This window comes from Mustela lutreola, chromosome 1, assembly GCF_030435805.1.
Source record: "Mustela lutreola isolate mMusLut2 chromosome 1, mMusLut2.pri, whole genome shotgun sequence".
NCBI lineage: Eukaryota > Metazoa > Chordata > Mammalia > Carnivora > Mustelidae > Mustela > Mustela lutreola.
The window spans coordinates 83085779-83108782 of NC_081290.1; the positions used below are offsets into that span (position 1 = coordinate 83085779).

General features: G+C 36.1%; 1 long non-coding RNA gene across 2 annotated transcripts in view; it reads left to right on the plus strand.

Annotated features, from left to right (window-relative positions):
- Nucleotides 1-28: 28 nt before the first annotated feature.
- Nucleotides 29-23004, plus strand: part of LOC131828034 (uncharacterized) — a 192828-nt gene continuing 169852 nt past the window's right edge. The window contains exon 1 of one of the 2 annotated variants that reach the window (XR_009352198.1): nt 29-128. This is a non-coding gene — a long non-coding RNA (uncharacterized LOC131828034). Of the gene's footprint in view, nt 206-23004 lie in introns of both variants that reach the window. The other variant, XR_009352199.1, reaches the window with a different exon arrangement.

A 23004-nucleotide genomic window follows, 5' to 3' on the forward strand; every position in this document is an offset into this window, starting at 1 on the left:
CTAGCTGTGACGTAAAGAGACTGGTCGATCTGGAGCGGCTGCGCTGGGCGCGCATGCGCGGCAGGCACCCCTTCGCGGCTAAAGGGGCTAGAACCGGAAATGCTCCGGCTGCCCTGCGGCCTCGCTAGGTAAGGTTGGCAGTCAGTCTTTCAGAAGGTCGGGTTTACGGTGGATAGAAGAGCTGTCCTGAAATATGAGACAACTGGTAGGCTACTCACTTGACAGTGTGGAAAACTGTCTTCGTTTCTATGAAGGGTTTAAGGCGATTTTAAGGGGCGCCTGGGTGGCTCAGTCATTAGGTGGCTGCCTTCAGCTCAGGTCGTGATCCCGGGGTCCTGGGATCCAGCCCCGCGTGGGGCTCCCTGCTGGGCGGGGAGTCCGCTTCTTTCTCTCCTGCTCCCGCTGCTTGTGTTCCCTCTCTCGCTGGGTCTCTTTCTGGCAAATAAATAAATAAAATCTTAAAAAATATAAAATGATTTTAAAAGTTCAAATGTTTAGGGGCGCCTGGGTGGCTCAGTGGGTTAAGCCGCTGCCTTCGGCTCAGGTCATGATCTCAGGGTCCTGGGATCGAGCCTCGCATCGGGCTCTCTGCTCAGCGGGGAGCCTGCTTCCTCCTCTCTCTCTGCCTGCCTCTATGCCTACTTGTGATCTCTCTCTGTCAAATAAATAAATAAAATCTTTAAAAAAAAAAAAAAAGTTCAAATGTTTAAATTTTGACAGAGCAGCACTGGAAAAAAAATCATTACCCAGTTTAAGCACTTTACACCTCTGTGTTTATTCCATAGATTTTCATAACTGTAATGAAGGTGTATGGTGCTTTGAGAAATTGAACTCCGTTCTTTATTTTGGTGAATTGCTATTATTATTTGTATAGCAACTTATATTTAAGATATCTCATACTTTTTATGCAATGCATTGATTAAAGGAGACATCTATAAGGTTGGAGTGATCCACTGAGAAGACTGAGATATTTAATAAGGACTTAAAACGAACTACACCACAAACTTAGATACTGTTTTGTTTTTTTTTTAAGATTTTATTTATTTATTTAAGCGGGGATGGTGCAGAAGGATAAGAGAGTCTGTCTCAAGTGGATTCCCCACTGAGTGGGGAGCCCCATGTGGGGCTCATTTCAGGACCTTGAGACCATGACCAGACCCCAAATCAAGAGTTGGATGCTTAATACAATGAGCTACCCAGGCACCCCTAGATCTTCTGCTTCTAAATGGAAAAAACTCTTTCTTCTACATTAATGGATATATTAAGTTTACATAAGTTTGCCTACCTGCAAGCTATAAAAAACTATTTAGACAAAAGTCAAAATTTCCCCTTCATTTCTAGAAATTCGTCCTTAAAGATTATATGTGATAATACTTGAGCAGTGGTTCAGGGTCCAGTCTTCCTATTAGACTTGCTTTTACTGTTGAGTTTTTCAGAGATTCATATAATTCACTATTAATTGTGGGGCTTTTTGGAAGGTATCCTTTATTCCATTTATATCAGGTATTATACTGACTTGTTAAAAAACACAATTTTTCTTCTTTTGTTGTTTCTATTTTAATTCCAGTGTAGTTAACATACAGTGTTATATTAATTTCAGGTGTACAATATAGTGATTCAACAATTCCATATATCACCCAGTGCTCAACATGACAACACCAATTTCACCTATAACCCCCATCCCTCTCCCTTCTGGTAGCCATCAGTTTATTCTCTATAGTTAAGAGTCTATTTCTTGGTTTCTCTCTCTCTTTTTTTTCCTTTGAGCATTTGTTTTGTTTCTTAAACTCCACATTTGGGTGAAATCATATGATACGTCTTTCTCTAACTTACTTTGTTCAACATTATACTCTCTAGCTCGATCATATTGTTACAAATGGCAAGATTTCATTCTTTTTTATGGCTGAATAATATTCCATTGTATATATACCACTCCTCATTTATCCATTCATCAATCAGTGGACAGTTGAGCTGCTTCCATTATTTGGCTATTGTATATAATGCTGCTATAAACATCCTGGTGCATGTATCCCTTTAAATTAGCGTCTTTGTATTTGGCTGGGGGGTTAAATACCCAATGGTACAATTGCTAGATCGTAGGGTAGTTCTGTTTATAACTTTCTGAGGTTCTATTTTAACTTTTCTAACTATTTTAATTTTTGAAGTTCTATTTTAACTTTTATAGTTCCCCAGAGTAGCTGCACCAGCTTGCATTCCCACCAACAGTACAAAGGGGTTCCTTTTTCTCCACATCCCTGCCAACATGTTTCTTGTATTGTTGATTTTAGCCATTCTGACAGGGGTGGATGGTATCTCATTGTAGTTTTGATTTGCATTTCCCTGATTTTAAGTGTTGTTGAGCACCTTTTTATGTGTCTTTTGGCCGTTTATATGTCTTCTTTAGACAAATATTTGTTCATGTCTCTGACATTTTTTAATTCGAGTATTCTTTTTTGGAGTTGTTGAGATTTATCAGTTCTTTATATATTTTGACTACTAATGCTTTATCAGACATGTCATTTGCAAATATCTTCTCTCATTCCTTAGGTTGCCTTTTAGTTTTGTTGATTATTTCCTTTGCTGTGCAGCAGCTTTTTATTTTGATGTAGTCTTAGTAGTTTCTTTTTGCTTTTGTTTCCTTTGCCTCCAAAAGCATATCTAGAAAGAAGTTGCAGCCAATGTCAAAGAAGTTACTGCCTATGTTCTCTTCTAGGATTTCTATGGCTTCAAGTCTCACATTTAGGTCTTTCATCCATCTGAAATCAATTTTGTGTATGGTGTAAGAAAGTGGTCTAGTTTTATTCTTTTGCACATAGTTGACCAGTTTTCCCAACGTTTGATGAAGAGGTTCTTTTTTCCCTTTGGATATTCTTTCCTGCTCTCTCAAAGTTTAATTGACCACAAATTGTGGGTTTATTTCTGAGTTTTCTTTTCTGTTCCATTGATCTATAGGTCTATATGTGCAGCAGTATGATACTGTTTTGATCACTACAGCTTTGTAATATAAATTGAAGCCTGGAATTGTGATGCCTCTAGCTTTGCTTTTTTGGTTTGTTTTGTTTTTGTTTTTTAAGATTCCTTTGGCTATTTGGAGTCTTCTGTGGATACTTATAAATTTTAGGATTGTTTATTCTAGCTCTGTGAAAAATGTTGGTGGTCTTTGATAGGGTTTGTATTAAATGTATAGATTGTTTGGGGTGCTATAGACATATTAATAGGATTTGTTGTTCCAACCCATGAGCATAGAATGGCTTTCCATTTCTTTTTGTCATCTTCAATTTCTTTCATCAATGATTTATAGTTTTCAGAGTACAGTTCTTTCACTTCCTTAATTAGGTTCATTCGTAAATATCTTACTATTTTTGATGCAATTTTGAATGTAATCTCTTTCTGCTGCTTCATTATTGGTGTATGGAAATGCCACAGATTTCTGTACATTGATTCTCTATCCTGATACTTCACTGAATTTATCAGTTCTATCAATTTTTTGGTGTAGTCCTTCTGGTTTTCTATATCTAGTATCATGTGATCTGCAAATAATGGAAGTTTTTCTTCTTCCTTACCAATTTGGATGCCTTTTATTTCTTTTTGTTGTCTGATTGCTGTGACTAGGACTTTCAGTACTATGTTGAATAAAAGTGGTAACAGTGGAAATCCTTGTCTTGTTCTTGACCATAAGGGAAAGGCTCTCAGTTTTTCCCCATTGAGGATGATATTACCTGTGCATTTTTCATATATGGCCTTAATTATGTTCAGGTATGTTCCCTCTAAATCTACTTTTTTGAGGGTTTTTATTATGAATGGCTATTGTACTTTGTTAAATGCTTTTTCTGCATCTATTTAAATGATTAAATGGCTCTTCTCGTTTCCCTTATTGATGAGATGTATCATGTTGATTGATTTGTGAATACTGAACCATCCTTGCACCTAGGAATAAATCCCACTTAATTGTGCTGAATGATTTTTTTTAATGTAATGTTGGATTTTGTTTGCTAGTATTTTCTTGAGGATTTTGCATCTAAGTTCATCAGGGATATTGGTCTGTAGTTCTCTTTTTTTGTGGTGTTTTTATCTGGTTTTGATACCAGGGTGATGTGAGCCTCCTAGAATGAATTTGGAAATTTTCCTTCCTTTTCTATTTTTTAGGATAGTTTGAGAAGATTAGGTATTAACTCTTCTTTAAATGTTTGGAAGAATTCACCTGTGAAGCCATCTGGTCCAGGACTTTTTTTGTTGGGATTTTTAAGTTACTGATTTAATTTCTTTGCCGATTATCAGTCCATTCAATTTTCTATTTCTTCCTGTTTCAGTTTTGATAATTCATGTTTCTAGGAATTTATCCATTTCTTCTAGGTTGTTCAATTTGTTGGCATATAGTTTTTAAATATAATATTCTCCTAAAATTGTATTTCTGTGCTATTGGTTATTATTTCCATTTTCTCATTTGTGATTTTATTTATTTGGGTCTTTTCTCTTTTCTGAAAATTAATTTTCAAAATGGCAATTAGTACATACCTATCAATAACTAATTAAATATAAATGTAAAAGTGCTTCAGTCAAGACACAGAGAGGCAGAATGGATAATAAAAGAACACCCATCTATATTCTGCCTACAAGAGACTCACCTCAGACCTAAGGACGCATACAGAGACCAAAAGTGAAGTGATAAAATTACATTCACTATGCAAATGGAAGTGAAAAAAGCCAGGGTAGCAATACTTATATCAAGACAAAATAGACTTTAAAAATACAATTTAACAAGACACAAAGAAGGGCATTATATAGTGTTAAAATGATCACTCCAGTGGGAGGATATAGCAATTGTAAATATCTATGCACCCAACACTAAAGTACATATATACATAAAGCAAATATTAATGACATAAAGGGAGGAATTGATGGTAATATAATAATAGTTGGGGGCTTTAAAAATCCACTTATACAGTAGATAGGTCACTAAGCAGAAAATCAATAAGGAAACAGTGTCTTTGAATAATATACTGGATCAGATGGACATAACAGACATATAAAGAACATTCTATCCAAAAAGAACACATTGTTTTCAAGGATAGATCTCCAGGATAGATCACATGCTAGGCCACAAAACTAGTCTCAATAAACTTAAGAAGACTGAAATCAGGGTGCCTGGGTGGCTCAGTGGGTTAAGCCTTTGCCTTCAGCTCAGGTCATGATCCCAGGGTCCTGGATCGAACCCCACATCGGGCTCTCTCTTCAGCAGGGAGCCTGCACCCCCACCCCCCTGCCTGCCTCTCTGCATACTTGTGATCTCTGTCTGTCAAATAAATACATAAAATCTTTAAAAAAAAAAAAAAAAGAAATAACAACTGACACCACAGAAATACAAAGGATTACAAGCAAATATTATGAGAAATAATATGCCAGCAAACTGGACAGCTTAGGAAAAATGTATATATTTCTTTTTAAAAAATTATTTATTTGACAGAGATCACAAGTAGACAGAGAGGCAGGCAGAGAGAGAGGGGGAAGCAGGCTCCCCACTGAGCAGAAAGCCCGATGTGGGGCTCGATCCCAGGACCCTGAGATCATGACCTGAGCTGAAGGCAGAGGCTTTAACCCACTGAGCCACCCAGGCACCCTGAGAAATGAATATATTTTTAGAAACATACAATCTTCCAAAACAGAACCAGGAAGAAATAGAAAATCTGAATAGACCAATTACAAGTAATGAAATTGAAGTAGTAATAAAAAAAAAAACTACCAAAAAATAAAAGTCCAGGACCAGATGGATTCACAAATGAATTCTACCAAACATTTAAAGAAGATTCAATGTCAGGATGCCTGAGTGGTTCAGTTGGTTAAGCATCTGCCTTTGGCTTAGGTCATGATCCCAGGTTCCTGGTATGGAATCCTGCATTGGACTCTGTGCTCAGTGGGGAGGCTGCTTCTCCCTCTTTCTCTGTCATTCCCTCTACTTGTATGCTCTCTCTCTTTCTGATAAATAAAATGAAGAAGGAGAAGGAGATGATTCAATGCCTATTCTCCTCAAACAATTCCAAAAAATTAAAGAGGAAGAAAAGCTTCCAAATACATTCTATGAGGCTAGCATTACCTTGATTACAAAACCAGACAAAACACCACAACAAAAGAAAACCACAGGCCAATGTCCATGATAAGCAAAGATGTAAAAATCCTGAACAAAATGTTACCAAACCATATTCAACAATACATTAAAAGGATCAGTCACAATGTTCATGTGGGATTTACTTCTCAGCTATAACAATGGTTCAATATTCACAAATCAATCAATGTGATACACATTAACAAAATGAAGGATAAAAAAATCATGTTATCATCTCAATAGAAACAGAAAAAACATCTGACCAAAATTCAACATCTGTTCATTATAAAGATTCTCAAGAAAATGGGCTTTGAGGGAAGGAATCTCAACATAATAAAGGCCACAATGAAAAAACCACACCTAACATCATACACAGTGGAAAAAACAGAAAGATTTTCTTCTACGATCAGGAACAAGACAAGGATGTTCTTTCTCTTCACTTTCATTCTCCATAGTACTCAAAGTCCTAGCCATGGCACTCAGACAAGGGAAAGATGAGGCATCCATGTTGGTAAGGAAGAATTTAAATTGCCGCTATTTGCAGATGACAGGGTACTTTATGTAGAAAGCCCTAAAGACTACCAAAAAACTATTAGAATAAGTGAATTCAGTAAACTTGCAGGCTAAAAATTAATACCCAGAAATCAGTTGCATTTCTATATACTAATAAGAGAGTAGTGGAGAGAGAAATTAAGAAAACAGTTCCGGGGCACCTGGGTGGCTCAGTGGGTTAAAACCTCTGCTTTCAGCTTAGGTCATGATCCCAGGGTCCTGGGATCGAGCCCCACATCGGGCTCTCTGCTCTGCAGGGAGCCTGCTTCCTCCTCTCTCTCTGCCTGCCTCTCTGCCTACTTGTGATCTCTGTCTGCCAAATAAATAAATAAAATCTTAAAAAAAAAAAAAAAAGAAAACAGTTCCATTTATGGTTGCACCAAAAAGAATAAATTATTTAGGAATAAGCTTAACCAAGGAGGGGGAAAACACATACTCTGAAAATTGTAAAACATTGATGAAACAAATTGAAGACAGCACAAATAAATGAAAAGATATTCTGTGCTCATAGATATTAATATTGTTAAAACGTCCCTGTGCCCAAAGCAATCTACAGAATCAATGCAATCCTTACCAAAATACCAATAGACTTTTTCATAGAATTAGAGCAAATAATAAAATTTGTATGGAACCACCAATGACCCCAAGTAGTGAAAGAAATCTTGCAAAAGAAAAAAAAAAAAAAGGCTAGAGACATCACAATTCTAGATTCAAGAGACATTACAAAGATGTCACAATCAAAACAGTGTGGTACTGGCACAAAAATAAACACATACATCAATGAAAGAGACAGAGAATCCAGACACAACCCCACACTTATATGATCAATTGATCTATGATGAAGAAGGCAAAAATATCCAACGTGGAGAAAACAGTCTTCAATAAATGGTGCTAGTGCACTGGACAGCCACATACAAAAGAATGAAACTGGACTGGTTTCTCAAACCATACACAAAAATAATTCAAAATGGATTAAAGACCTAAATGTGAAACCTGAAACCGTAAAATTCCTAGAAGAAAATATAGGCAGTAATTTCTCTGATTATCTGCCATAGAAATATTTTTCTGAATATGTCTCCTGAGGCAAGGGAAACAAAAGCAAAAATAAACTATTGGAACTACACCAAACTGAAAAGCTTTTGCATAGAAATGGAAACCATCAACAAAACAAAAAGGTAACCTACTGAATGAGAGAAGATTTTTGCAAATGATATATCTGAAAATGGGTTAATATCCAAAAAATATGAGGAACTTACACAAGTCAACACAAAAAAACCAAATAATCCATTAAAAATGGGCAGAGGACCTGAACTGACATTTTTATATAGAAAACATCAGGGGCACCTGGGTGGCTCAGTTGGTTAAGCGTCTGCCTTCAGCTCAGGTTATGATCCCAGGGTTCTGGGATTGAGTCCACATCGGGTTTTCTGCTCAGCAGGGAGTCTGCATCTCTCTCTGCCCCATCCCCATGCGATCACTCTCTCTCTCTCTTTTCTCACTCTCTCTCTCAAATAAATTAAAAAAATCATTAAAAAAAAAAAAAAGAAGACATCCAGATGGCCAATAGACACATGAAAAGAGGCTCAACATTACTAATCATCAGGGATATGTAAATCAATGAGTCATAATGGCTAAAATCAAAAAGACAAGAAATAACAAATGTTGGCAAGAATAACAAATGTGGGGCGCCTGGGTGGCTCAGTGGGTTAAGCTGCTGTTTCAGCTCAGGTCATGATCTCAGGGCCCAGGGATTGAGCCCCACATCGGGCTCTATGCTCAGCAGGGAGCCTGCTTCCTCCTCTCTCTCTGCCTGCCTCTCTGCCTGCTTGTCATCTCTCTCTGTCAAATAAATAAAATCTTAAAAAAAAAAAAAACAAATGTTTGGTGGTTGGGTTGTGGACATTGTGGAGGGTATATGCTATGATTGCTGTGAAATGTGTAAGCCTGTTGATTCACAGACCTGTACCCCTGGGGCTAATAATACATTATTAATATATATATATATTACATACATATATTATATATAATATATTGTATATTACATATAATACATATATTATTATATGTTAATATTTTTTTTTAATGTAAAAAGAAAAGATAACAAATGCTGGCAAGAGAAAAAGCACAGGCACACTTTTGGTGGGAATGTTAATTGGTACAGCAACTGTGGAAAACAGCATGGAGTTTCCCAAAAAAATTAAAAATAGAAAGTGTATGATCCAGAGATGCCTGCGTGACTCAGTTGGTTAAACATTTAACTTTTGATTTCAGCTCAGGTCATCATCTCAGTGTTATGAGATCAGGCTCTGCATCAGTATGGAGCCTGCTTAGGATTCTCTGTCTTCCCCTCCCTCTGCCCTCTGCCCCTCCCCCCGCTAACACTCACAGTCTCTGTCTCTCAAATAAATAAATAAATCTTAAAAAAAAAAAAAGAAATAGTGTAAGATCCAGTAATTCCACTACTGGGCATTTGCCTAAAGAAAATAAAACACTAATTTGAAAAGATATATGTACCCCTCTATTTACTGCAACATTATTTACAATAGCCAAGATATGAAAGCAACCCAGTGTCCGTCAATAGATTAATTGATAAAGAACACACACACACATACACACACACAGGAATATTATGTAGTCATAAAAAAGGATGAGATCTTGCCATTTGCAATAACATGGATAGACATAGAAAGTATTATGCTAAATGAAATCTGAGAAAGACAAATAGCATATGCTTTCAGTTAAATATGGAATCTAAAAAGCAAACTGAATGAAGAAACCAAAAGCAGAATCGGATATATAAATACAGAGAACAAACCAATGGTTGCTAGAGGGGAGAAGACTGAGGGATGTGAAAAATGGATGAAAGGGAATGGAAGATACAGGCTTCCAATTATGGTAGTCATCGAATAGAAGGTATGGCATAGGGAATATGTCAATAATATAATAGCATTGTATGGTGACAAGAGGCAGCCACATTTCTAGTGAACATAGCATAATGCATAGCGTTGTTGAATCACTATGTTACATACTTGATACTAATGTACTAATATTGTGTGAACTATATGCAAATAAAAAGTAAATAAAATTTATTTTATTTATTTATTTTTAAAGATTTTATTTATTTATTTGACAGACAGAGATCACAAGTAGGGAGAGAGGCAGGCAGAGAGAGAGGGAAGCAGGCTCCCTGCTGAGCAGAGAGCCCGATGTGGGACTCGATCCCAGGACCCTGAGATCATGACCCGAGCCGAAGGCAGCGGCTTAATCCACTGAGCCACCCAGGCGCCCAGTAAATAAAATTTAAAACCAAAAATTCTAAAATTTAAATGGAGAGGCAAAAACCCCAGAATAGCCAACACAGTATTGAAAGAAAAAACAGAGTTGGAAGTTAGATACCATCTGATATCAGGAGTTATTTTAAAGCTACAGTAATCAATACAGTGAGGTACTGGTGAAAGAACAGATAAGAAGATCAATGGAAAAGAATGTAAAGTCCACAAATGAACCCACCTTAATATAGTCAACTGATTGTTGACAAAGGAGCAAAGGCAATACAATGGAAGAAAGATAAGTCTTTTCAACAAATAGTGCTAGAACAGCTAGATAGCCAAGTGAGAAAAAAAAAAAAAAAAAAAGGTGAACCTAAACATGGACCTTTCGACCTTCACAAAAATTAACTAAAAATGGATCATAAACCTAAAAATAAAAACCAAAAGCTATAGACCTCCCAGCCAGTAACATTGCCAGAGAAAGACATACCATGGTTTCACTCATGTGGAATTTAAGAAACAACAACAAAAAAATGACCAAAGGAAAAAAGAGAGAGACAAACCAAGAAACAGACTCTTAACTATAGAGAACATAGTGATCATTTCCAGAAGGGAGGTGGGTGGTGTGGTAGGTTAAGTAGGTGATGGAGATTAAGGATTGCATTTGCAGTGTGCACTGGGGGATATATGGAAGTGTTGAATCACTATATTATACACCTGAAACTAATATTACACTGTATGTAAAAAAACTGGAATTTTTTTTTTAAGATTTATTTATTTATTTGAGAGAGAGTGAAAGAACATGAGGGAGAGGCAGAAGGAGAAGCAGACTCCCTGCTGAGCAAGGAGCCTGGCACAGGCTTTGATCCCAGGACTTCAAGATCATGACCTGAGCCAAAGGAAGATACTTAAGCAACTAAGCCACCCAAGTGCCCCAACTAAGAGGAATTTAAATAAAAACTTTCAAAAGATTTATTTTCTGGTTTTTTTTGTTTTTGGTTTTTTTTTTTTGCAGTTCTTTGTTTCTTTTCTCTAGCTCTCTTTTTTTGTGATTGGTGAGTATAGTATTTTGTTTGCCTTTCTTTCTCTTTTTGTGTATCTATCATAGTTAATGGATTTGTGGTTACCATGAGGTTCATATTTAGCATTATAAGTAAATAGCAGCCGATATTAATTTGATGGACATTTAAGTTCAAACACATTCTTTAGCAACAATAAAACAGAAAAAGCAAAAGATTTTTTCGGGGTGCCTAAGTGGCTCAGTGGGTTAAGCCTCTGCCTTCGGCTCAGGTCATGATCTCATGATCCTGGGATTGAGATCCCCATCAAGCTCTCTGCTCAGCAGGGAGCCTGCTTCCCCTCTCTCTCTGCCTGCCTCTCTGCCTACTTATGATCACTGTCTGGCAAATAAAATCTTTTTAAAAAAAAAAAAGATTTTTTTCTTTTTTAGTTTTCTCCTTGTCTTTTTCTACTCCTTTCTTCACATTTTATGTATATGTTGTCATATTTTACATCTTTTTATTCATATATTTCTTATGTCCAGTTAACAGCCATTTGTTTTCCATTTAAAGAAGTTCCTTTGGGGCACCTAGGTGGCGCAGTGGGTTAAAGCCTCTGCCTTCGGCTCAGGTGGTGGTCCGGGGTCCCGGGCTCCCAGGGTCCCAGGGTCCTGGGGTCGAGCCCAGCATCGGGCTCTGCTCGGAGGGGAGCCTGCTTCCCCCTCTCTCTCTGCCTGCCTCTCTGCCTACTTGTGAGCTCTGTCTGTCAAATAAATAAAATCTTTTAAAAAATGTTTTTGAAAAGTTCCTTTAACATTTCTTGGAAGCTTGGCATAGTGATGGTAAACTCCTTTATCTTTCGTTTGTCTGGGAAACTCTTTATCTCCTTTGCAGGTAGCTTTTTATTTCTCTCTTGCTTCTTTTAAGATTTTCTCTTTGTCTTTAACCTTTGGCGTTTTAATTATTATCTATTGCCATGTGGACCTTCTTGGGTTCAACTTGTCTGGAACTCTCTGTGCTTCTTTGGCTTGAATGTTTATTTCCCTTCCTAGGTTAGGAAAGCTTTCAGTTATATCTTCAAATAAATTTCCTACACCTTTCTTTTCTTCTGGGATCCCTATAATGTAGATGTTTGTTCATTTGGTGTTGTCTAAGGGATCTCTTAATCTAGCCTCATTTTCTTTCAGTTCTTTTCTTTTTTTTTGTTGTTCAGGTTGTGTGCTTTCTTTCTTTATTTTTTTTTTAAGATTTTTAAAAATTTATTTATCAGAGAGAGAGAGAGAGGGCGAGCACAGGCAGACAGAATGGCAGGCAGAGGCTGAGGGAGAAGCAGGCTCCCAGACCAGCAAGGAGCCCGATGTGGGACTCGATCCCAGGATGCTGGGATCATGACCTGAGGCGAAGGCCGCTGCTTAACCAACTGAGCCACCCAGGCGTCCCGGTTGTGTGCTTTCTATTCCCTTGTCTTCCAGATCACTGTTAAGTTCTTCCACATCCTCTAATCTTTGATTTCCTCTAGTTTTTTTTTTTTTATTTCAGTTATTGTATGCTTCAACTTTCATTGATTTAATTTTTTTTCTCTTTATTGAAATGTTATTGAGTTTTTCTAATCTTTTCTCCAGCCCAGTGAGTAATGATCTTATGATCATTACTTTAAATTCCTTATCTCTGTTTCATTTAGGTCTTTTTTTGAGTTTTTTTCTTGTTCTTTCTTTTGGAGCATATTCCTCTGTATTTCCATTTATGTAACTTTCTGTGTTTGTTTCGTGGATTAAAGCTACTTCTCCTTGGGGAGGGTATGTGCTTTGGTGAGTGCTGTGAAGTGTGTAAACCTGGTGATTCACAGACCTGTACCCCTGGGGATAAAAATATATGTTTATAAAAGATAAAAATTAAAAAAAGAAAAAAAAGCTACTTCTAAAGTTTAAGGATTTGTGCATGGAATCCTCTTTGTAGACTGTGTATGCTTGATGACTGTTTCTGGCTGGCTGGAGTTGTGGCTGTATATGCTAGTCTTTTACACTGTGGCTTTTTATAGAAAGAATACCAATAAAAAGAATAATAGAAGAAAAAATAATAAAAGAAGAAAAGAAAATGGAAAAAAGTAAACAAAAAAATTTTTTTTATTTTTTAATTTGACAGAGAGAATTAGCGAGAGAGGGAACACAAGGGGTAATAGGAGAGGGAGAAGCAGGCTTCCCACTGAGCAGGGAACCCGATGCGGGGCTCAATCCCAAGACTCTGGGATCATAACCTGAGCCAAAGACAGATGCTTAATGACTGAGCCACCCAAGCACCCTAAAAGAAGAGAATTTTAAAAAGAGAACAAGTGGGGCACCTGGGTGGCTCAGTGGGTTAACCGCTGTCTTCGGCTCAGGTCATGATCTCAGGGTGCCGGGATCGAGCCCCACATCGGGCTCTCTGCTCAGCAGGGAGCCTGCTTCCTCCTCTCTCTCTGCCTGCCTCTCTGCCTACTTGTGATCTCTGTCTGTCAAATAAATAAATAGAATCTTTAAAAAAAAAAGAGAGAGAACAAGAAAGAAAGGAACAAAGCCAAAAAGAAAAAAATGACAAGACAAATTTTCAAAGTAAAATAAAAGTAATAATAATAAAATCCCCACAAAACTGCAGCTTGTTTTCTGTGCCTCAACATCTCAAGGCAACTGATGCGGGCTTGTGTTCCCTGAGCTCTCTGGGGTCAAAGGCTTACCATAAGCCAACCCTACTGGGTCTGGACTTTTAAGGTGGAAGGGGAGAAAGTGTTCCCGCAATTGCTCAGTGCTTTTTAACCATGGCTCTTTTTCCTGTGTCCCAGCATGCCCAGGGCTGGTATGGTCTTGTAGATCCTGGACTCCCTGAAGCTGCAAGCTTATCGAGATGACTGGACCCATATGTTCCATAGTCTGGACCCTGCTGTAGTCTACACTCTCAAGGTGGGGTCGCAACATAAACTATATTGTTCTGCAGTCCCTCTGACTTGAAGAGATTTCCCACAACTCCTCCGGTGTTTGGCAGATTTCTTGTGTGTCTTTTATATGCCAGTTGCTTTTGTGAACTTAGGGGTTTTTTCCAAGCCCAAAGACAGAGGTGTCTGTTCTTGGTCCCTCAATATTATTGTTCCCCACTACTGTTTGCAGTGTTGGGAGTGGGGATTTCCTTTATTACTGTCTGTCTGTCTCTCTTGTCTTCTGGCCATTCTCTCTGTCTTTGGTAGTTCAGTCAGCCCTTAATTCTTTTTCATGTAGAATTGTTGTGTTAATAGGTGTAAGTTGGTGTGTTCAAAGTCTTCCTCTGTTGCCATCTTGGATGGGAACCTCCTGTATTTTAAATTTTATTTTCAGTTCTTCTCTGCTGGTATATAGTAAAGCAATTGACTTTTATGGTTTAAGCTCGTATCTGCAGCCTTGCTATTATCATCAGGAACAGGAGATTTTTTTTTTTTGGTCAATTCTTTTGGTTTTCCTACACGGCTGATCATGTCAACTGGGAAAAAAGACAGTTTCATATCTTCTTTCTCAATTTATATACCTCTTATTTCCTTTCCTTGCCTTGTTTGCATTTGCTAATACTTGTACTGTGATATTGAAAACTCGTGGTGAGGGGGAACAACTTTGCCTTGTTACTGGTCTTAGCGAGAAAACTTATACTAGGTTCATACCATTAAGTATTATTAGATATAGGCTTTTTTGTAGATGTTCTTTATTCATTTGAGGAAGATACCTTCTATTCCTAGATTATTGAGAATTTTTAGCATGAATGGGTGTTGGATTTTGTCAAATACTTTCTCTTTATATGTTGAAATGATCATGTGGTTTTTCCCTTTTTAGCTTGTTAGTGTGATGAATTACACTAATTGATTTTTAATATTGAACCTGTTTTGCATACCTGAGATAAATCTCACTTGGTAGTGGTTTGTAAATCTTGTTTGGTTCAATTTACTAATATTTGTTGAGGATTTTTACATTTATATTCATGAAAGATATTGAGCTATAATTTTTTTATTTTTATTTTTTTAAATAGAAGGTAGTTTTATTTATTTATTTATTTATTTATTTATTTTAATAGATTTTTATTTATTTATTTTATGACAGACTGGGATCACAAGTAGGCAGAGAGAGGAGGAAGCAGTGTCCCTGCTGAGCAGAGAGCCCCATGAGGGGCTCGATCCCAGGACCCTGAGATCATGACCCGAGCCGAAGGCAGAAGCTTTAACCCACTGAGCCACCCAGGCGCCCCAGAAGTTAGTTTTATGATAGAAAAAAAGGAATATTGTAGATAGAATTTCATTTAATTTTAAATGTATCTATCCAACTTTTGGGAAATAAGAAATAAATTTTATAGGCCTTGCATCATATTAAGGTAACCTAATTTTGCACACTTAAAACTTATATTAGGAAATACCCACATGTTGACCCTCTTGAACTCATAAAGTTCATTTAGTAATCAAAATGTAAAAGGCATTTTATTTATTTGTCATCATTGAAATTGAGCTCTTTTTTTCTTTTATCCTTTTTATCCTCTTTACCCATTTCTCCCACCCCTCACACTTTGTCTCTGGCAACCACCTATCTGTTCTCTGTATCTGTGAGCTTGTTTGTTTGTTTCTGTTTGTCCTTTCTGTATTTTGGGATTCCACATATAATAAAGATCACATGGTACTTGTCTTACTCTGACTTATTTCACTTAGCATAATGCCCTGTAGGCCCATCCATATTGCTATAAGTAGCAAGATTTCTTCTTTATTATGTGTAATTTTCCATTGTATATACATACCACAGTTTCTTTATTCTTTCATCTATCAATGGATACTTGGGTTGGTTTTATATCTTCTTTATATCTTTATATATATCTTTATATATTATAGATAATGTAATAAATGTAAGAGTATAGATATCTTTTAGAATTAGTTCTTGTGTTCTTTGTATAGATTTCTAATAGTGAATTACTGGATCATATAGAAGTTCTATTTTTAAGTTTTTGATGAACCTTCATACTGTTTTTTATAGTGGTTTACCAGTTTACATTTCAACACAGCATACAAGGATTTTCTTTTCTCCGTATCCTTGCCATCACTTACCTCTTGCCTTTTTGATAGTAGCTGTTCTTATAGTGTGATGTGATAGCTCATTGTATTTTGTTTTAAGATTTTATTTATTTACTTGACAGAGAGATAACACACGTAGGCAGAGCAGCAGGCAGAGGGAGAGGAGAAGCTGGTTCTCCACTGAGCAGGGAGTGCAATGTGGGGCTTGATCCCAGGACCCCAGGATCATGACCTGAGCCAAAGACAGAAGCTTAACTGACTGAGCCATCCAAGTGCCCCTCTCATTGTGTTTTTTATTTCATTTCCCTAATGACTAATGAAGTTGAGCATCTTTTATTGTGTCTTTTGACTATCTCTGTGTCTTCTTTGGAAAAGTGTCTATTGAGATCTCCTGCCCTTTTTTTAAATTGGATTGTTTGTTTTTTGTTCTTGAGTTGTATGTGTTTTTCATATATTTTGGATATTAATCCTGTGTTACAAGTATTTTCTCCCATTCAGTAGGTTGCCTTTCCATTTTGTGAATGGTTTCTTTTGTTGTGCAGAAGCTTTTTAGTATTTAGTAGTCCCACTTACTTATTTTTGCATCTGTTACTTTTGCTTTGGTGTCAGATTCTAAAATACTCAACAAGATCTATACCAGAGAGCTTACCACATGTTTTGTTCTAAGAGTTTTATGGTTTCAGGTCTTACATTAACATCTTTAATCCATTTTGAATTTGTCTTTTGTATAGTATAATATACTGGTTTAGTTTTATTCTTTTGCATGTTAGGATTTCTGAGCACCATTTAGTGAACAGACTCTCCTTTTCCCATGATATAGTCTTGCCTCATTTGTTATAAATTAATTGGCCATGTAAATGTGAGTTTATTTCTGGGCTCTCTATGTCTCCGATCTGTGTCTGCTTTTATCCCACTACCACACTGTTTTAATTAGTATAGCTTTGTAATAGAGTTTGAAATCAGGGAGTGTGATGATGCCTCCAGCTTTGTTCCTCTATCTCAAGATTGCTTTGGCTACTCAAGGTTTTTTGTGGTTCCATACAAATTTTAGGATTGTTTGTTCTGTTTCTTTGAAAAATTCCATTGAAACTTTGATTGGAATTGCACTGAATCTCTAAATTAATTTGGCAAGTGAGGACATTTTAACAATAATCAGTCTTCCATCCCATGGGCACAGAATATCTTTCCATTTGTTTGTGGCTTCAATTTCTTTTATTAATGCCTTACAGTTTTTAGATTACAGGTCTTTCACCTCCTTGGTTAAATTTTACTCTTAGGTTTTTGCTTTTGTTATTGTCTTTTTTTTTTTAAGCAATTATAAACAAGGTTGTTTTTATTTCTCTTTTGGATAGTTTATTATTAGTGTATAGAAGCATAGCAGATTTTTATTATTTTAAATATTTATTTATTTATTTATTTAGAGCATGAGCAGAGGAGGGAGGGGCTGAGGGAGATGGAGAGAGAGAATCTTACGCAGACTTCACATGAGCGTGGAGTCAGACAAGTAAGGCTTACTCTTACCTAAGAGTAAGCCAAAATCAAGAGTCAGACACTTAGCAGACAGAGCTACGAAGGCACCCCAGAAATAACAGATTTTTGGGTATTTGTTTTGGATCTTACAGCTTTACTAAATTTGTCTGTTAGTGCTAACAGTTTTTTCTTGGAGCCTTTAGGGTTTTCTATGTATTAAATCATGTCCTCTGCAAATAGAGACAATTTTAGTTCTTCTTTTTTCTAATTTTGATACAATTTTTTTTCCTTCCTTGATTGCTGTCGTTAGAATTTCAAGTATTATGTTGACTAGAAGTGGTGAAAGTGGACATCCTCATCTTCTTCCTGGTCTTAGAGGAAAAGCTTTCAGTCTTTCATCATTAAGTATGATGTTAGCTGTGACCTTGTTATATATGGCCTTTCTTATGTTGAGGCATATTCCCTCTATACCCACTTTATGGAGAATTTTTATCAAAAATGGGTGTTAGCTTTTTTCAAATGCTTTTTCTGCATCTATTGAGATGACCAATGATTTTTATACTTCATTTTGCTAACATAGTCTATCACTTTTACTGATTTGTGGATGTTGAATCATCCTTGCATCCCTAGAATAAATGCCTCTTGATTATGGTATATGATCCTTTTTATATATTGTTGGAATTTGGCTTGCTTATGTTTTCTTGAGGTTTTTAATGTTTATCACAGATATTCAGCCTGTAACATTGTGGCATCTTTTTCTGGTTTTGATACCAGAGTACTGCCTCATAAAATAAGTTTGGATGAATTCCCTCCTCTTGGGGCGCCTGGGTGGCTCAGTGGGTTAAAGCCTCTGTCTTAGGCTCAGGTCATGATCTCAGGGTCCTAAGATCGAGCCCCACATCGGGCTCTCTGCTCAGCAGGGAGCCTGCTTCCCCCCTCCTCTCTCTCTGCCTGCCTCTCTGCCTACTTGTGATCTCTGTCAAATAAATAAATTAAAAAAAAAAAAAAAAAGAATTCCCTCCTCTTCAGTTTTTAAAAACAGCTTGAGAAATGTTGGTGTTGATTCTTCTTTGAATGCTTGGTAGAATTTATCCCTGAAGCTGTATGTTCTTGGGCTTTTGTTTATTGGGAGGTTTTTGGCTACTGATTCAGTCTCTTTACCAATTATCAGTTTGTTTAGATTTTTTATGTCAGCATGATTCAGTCTTGGTAGAATGTATGTTTATAGGAATTTATCCATTTCTTTTAGGTTGTCCAAGTGCTTGGCATGTACTTGTTCATAGTAGTGTCATATGATCCTTTGAATTTCTGTGATATCCAATTGTAATATCTCTTTCATTTCTTACCTATTTGAGGAATCTGTTTTTTCTTGATGACTTTTGCAAAAGTCTTGTTACTTTTGTTTATCCGTGCGAAGGACAACATATTAATTTCACTGATCCTATTGTCTTTTTAGTCTCTATTTCATTTATCTCTGCTGTAATCTTTTTTATTTCCTTACTCCTACGTCTTTTTTTTTTTTTTTTTTTTTTTGTCCTTTGAGGTGTAAAATTAGGTTATTTATTTGAAACCTCTCTTGTTTCTTGAAGTAGGCATTTATCACTGTGAACTTCACCTTAGAATTGCTTTGGGTGCATCACACAAATTTTGGTATGTTAGATTTCCATTTTCATTTGTCTCAAGGTATTTTTTTCTTTCTCTTTTGATATTTTCTTTGCCTCATTAGTTGTTCAGTAGCATGTTGTGTAGTCTCCACCTGTTTGTGAATTTTTGAGTCTTTGTGTAATTAATTTCTAGTTTATACCATTGTACTTGGAAAAAAACTTTGACATATCTTCACTTCTCCTAAATTTATTATGATTTGTTTTCTCTTCTAACCTATGATCTATCCTGCAAAATGTTTCATCTGTGCTTTAGAAGAATATGTATTCTGTTGCTTTTGGATGTAATGTTCTATGTATATCTGTTAAATCCATCTAATCTAAGTTGTAATTTAGGTTAGTGATCCTGTATGATTTTTTTATCTGTATGATTTATCCATTGCTGTAAGCAGGGTGTTAAAATCTCCTACTATTATATTACAGTCTATTTCTCCTAAAGACCTACTAATATTGGCTTTCTATATACTTAGCTGCTTCTTTTGGGTATATAAATATCTACAAGTGTTACATCCTCTTAAGGGATTGACCGCTTTATCATTATGTAAGTCCCATCTTTCTCTCTTATTACAACTTTGTTTTAAAGTCTTTTTGTCAGAGGTGCCTGGATGGCTCAGTTGGTTAAGCGTCAGCCTTTGGCTTGGGTCATGATCCCAGGGTTCTGGGAACGAGCCCTGTGTTGGACTCCCTGCTCAGTGAGGAGTCTGCTTCTCCCTCTCCCTCTGCTGCTCTGCCTCCTTGTGCTCTCTCTCTCTTTCTCTGTCAAATAAATAAAATCTTTTTTAAAAAATGTCTTTTTGTCTGTTTTAAGTATAGCTACTCTATCTTTTTTGTTTGTTTCTATTAACAGGGACTATCTTTTCCATCCTCTCTCTTGGCAATCTGTTTGAGTCCTTACATCTAAAGTGAGACTTGTGGAGAACATATGGATGGGTCTTGTTTTTTGTTTTTGTTTTTTAATCCATTCAGCCAGTCTATGCCTTGATTGAATAATTTAGTCTATTTGTATTTAAAGTAATTGTTGATAAGTGTGTGCTTATTGCCATTTCATTATTGTTTACTGGCTAGTTTTGTATTTCTCGCTTTCCATTCTTCTTTTGCTCTCTTCCCTCATGACTTAATGACTTCCTTTAGTAGTTTACTTATATTCCTTTCTCTTTGTCTTTTGTGTAGTTGTTACAGGTTTTTGTTTTGTTATTACTATGAGGCTTATGTTTGAAAACTTAGAGTATATTTTAAGTTGATAACAATTTTAAGTTTGATTCCATCTGAAGCTCAACATCTTTACTCTTACTACTAATGGTTTATATTTTTGATATCACATTTTACATCTTTTTTTTTTTTTTTTTTAAGTAACCTCTACACCCAATGTGGAGCTTTAACTCACAACCCAAAGATCATGGGTCACATGCTATACTGACTGAGCCAGGCTGCTGGCCCACATTTTACATCTTTTTATCTTGTGTGTCCCTTATCCCCTAACCAATTAATTGCAATCATGCTTTTTTTTTTTTTACTAGTTTTGTCTCTAAACCTTTATAACTGATTAATCTACTATTTTGCCATGTATTTACCTTCCCAGTGAGATTTATTATGTCATCCATTTTCTTGTTACCAATTAATGCCCTTTCTTTTCAGCTTAAAGAAGTCCCTTTAACATTTCTTAAGACTATTTTAGTGGTGATGAAATCCTTTAGCTTTTGCTTGAGATTATGGAAAACTATCTCTTCTTCAATTCTGACTGGTAACTTTGCTGGGTAGAGTAAAAATTTTTTTAATTTTATTTTTTATTCCAGTGCAATTAACATACAATGCTATATTATTTTCAGGTAATACAGTATAATCACTCATCAGTCCTCTACTTTCTTCATGTTCATAAAGGTGAATGTACTCTTAATCCCCTTTATCTATTACAGCTTTTATCGCCCCTCCCCCAGCTCCCTTCTGGCAACCCTCAGTTGGTTTTCTAGATTTAAGAGTATCTTTTTTTGTCTTTTTTTCCTTGTTCATTTGTTTTGTTTCTTAAATTCCACATATGAGTAAAATCATATGGTATTTGTCTTTCTCTAACTGATTTTGAAAATTTCACTTAGGAATATACCCTCTAGGTCCACCCATATTATTGAAATAACAAGATTTTATTCTTTCTTATGACTGAGTAATATTCCATTATATATATATATATATATATATATATATATATATATATTCCACATCTTCTTTATCCATTCATCTATAGGTGGACATTTGGATTGCTTGCATTTCTTAGTTATTAGATACTAATGCTGCAATAAACATAAGGGTATATATATCTTTTCAAATTAGTGTTTTTGTTTTCTTTCAGCTAAATACCCAGTAGTGGAATTACTGGATCATAAGGTAATTCTATTTTTAATTTTTTTTTAAACAAACTGGAAGTATTATAATTCCAAGTTTGTTTTTTTTTAAGATTATTTATTTATTTGAGAGAGAGTGTGTGTGAGAGAGCACAAGGGGAGGGGAAGAGAGAGAGGAAGAAGCAGGCTTCCCCCTGAGTGGGCAGCCCAATGTGGGGCTCAATCCCAAGACCTTAGGATCAGGACCTGAGCTGAAGGCAGATGCTTAACCAACTGAGCCATTCAGGCACCCCTATTTTTAATTTTTTGAAGGACCACTATAACTTTTTCTCTAGTGGCTACACAAGCTTACATTCTCAACAACAGTGCATGAGGGTTCCTTTTTCTCCACATCCTCACCAACACTTGTTGTTTCATCTCTTTTTGAATTCTAGCCATTCTGATAGGTATAAGGTGATACTTCATTGTGGTTTTAATTTGCATTCCTCTGATGATTAGAGATATTGAGCATCTTTTCATGTATCTGTTGGCTATCCATGTCTTCCTTGGAAATATGTCTATTCTGGTCCTCTGCCCAGTTTTCCCTCCTCTGCCCAATTTTAATCGTATTATTTGATTTTTTGACATTGACTTTTATAAATTCTTTATATATTTTGTGTATTAACCCCTTATTGGATATATCATTTACAAATATCTTCCATTTGATACCTTGATCGTTTTCTTGGCTATGCAAATGCTTTTTAGTTTGAAGTAGTCCCAATAGTTTATTTTTTATTTTTTTTTTTAAGATTTTATTTATTTATTTGACAGAGAGAAATTACAAGTACACTCAGAGGCAGGCAGAGAGAGAGAGAGAAGGAAACAGGCTCCCTGCTGAGCAGAGAGCCCGATGCGGGACTCGATCCCAGGACCCTGAGATCATGACCCGAGCCGAAGGCAGCGGCCTAACCCACTGAGCCACCCAGGCGCCCCCAATAGTTTATTTTTGCTTTTATTTCCCTTGGCAGAGGAGGCATACCTAGAAAATGTTTCTATGGCTGATGTCAAAATTCAGTATTATTCAATACTTCAATACTACGATGAGTATGTTTTCTTGTATGAATTTTATGGTTTACAGTCTTATTTTTAGGTCTTTAAATCCTTTTGAGTTTATTTTCGTCTATGGTGGTCAGAAAGCTGTCTAGTTTCTTTCTTCCTTCCTTCCTTTCTTTTTTTTTCTTTTCTTTCCATGTAGCTGTCCAGTTTTACCAACACCATTTGTAGAAGAGACTTTCTTATTTTCATTGTGTATTCTTGACTCTTATCATAGATCAATTAACTGTTAAAGTGTAGATTTATTTCTGGATTCTATTCTGTTTCATTTACCTCTATGTCTATTTTTGGAATAGTACCACACTGTTTTTATTACTACAGCTTTGTAGTATGTCCTGAAATTTAGAATTGTGCTATTTAAGTTTTGTTCTTTCTCAGGATTGCTTTGAGATCAGGGGATCTTTTATGCCTCCATATAAATTCTAGGATTATTTGTACTAGTTCTGTGAAAGACATTGGTGTGTTTTTTTTTTTTAAGATTTTTT